The sequence below is a fragment of the Dendrobium catenatum genome, unplaced genomic scaffold (assembly GCF_001605985.2).
Source record: "Dendrobium catenatum unplaced genomic scaffold, ASM160598v2 fragScaff_scaffold_231, whole genome shotgun sequence".
Taxonomy (NCBI): Eukaryota; Viridiplantae; Streptophyta; class Magnoliopsida; order Asparagales; family Orchidaceae; genus Dendrobium; species Dendrobium catenatum.
The window spans coordinates 1,479,053-1,479,714 of NW_021318693.1; positions in this window are offsets into that span (position 1 = coordinate 1,479,053).

Genomic DNA, 662 nt, shown 5'->3' on the forward strand with positions numbered 1-662 from the left:
CACGGCTTCTATATTTGGTGCCATAGGGCTCCAAACTGGCATCGCAACGCTGCGGGACAGGCTGGCAATTATCTTTCTCATTTTTCATTGAGGGTGGTGTTCCTTGGTTGTTTGAATTGTATCTCTGTGTTTGTTCTTGTGTAAGAACGGAGGAAGAGAGAAGAGAAGCAGTGATAGAGTAAGAGAGAAGATATATTTGTACTAATTCTCTAAAATTTTGGTAGTGGATTTCTTGGTGTGGTGTGGCTCGGTAGTTTTTTCCCAATTTTGAGTTTTTCCACGTTAAATCCTGATGTTTTTTTATTTTCACTGTTTTTACCGTTCTTGTTTGTGTTCGTTACGTATTTTACTTCCATCCCCAAAACATTGAAGGAGTGAGATCAAAGAGCTAAACAGTTCAAACACCAAAAACAGTGAAAATATTTCAAAAATAGTTTTCATATATCTTCTTCCTACAACTATTCTATTTATAATAATCCAGTAGAAATCCCTAGAACTTTCTAGAAACAGGTAACAAACTAAATCAGCTATCCCAAAAAAACGTTTTATCTAAGATGCTCTACCTCACCTACCACTTCAAGAAATTCTGCATAATATTCTTGTGGCTTATTTTTAATTTTGTATTTGAAGAAACGATATCGCATACATTTCTCAGACAAGAT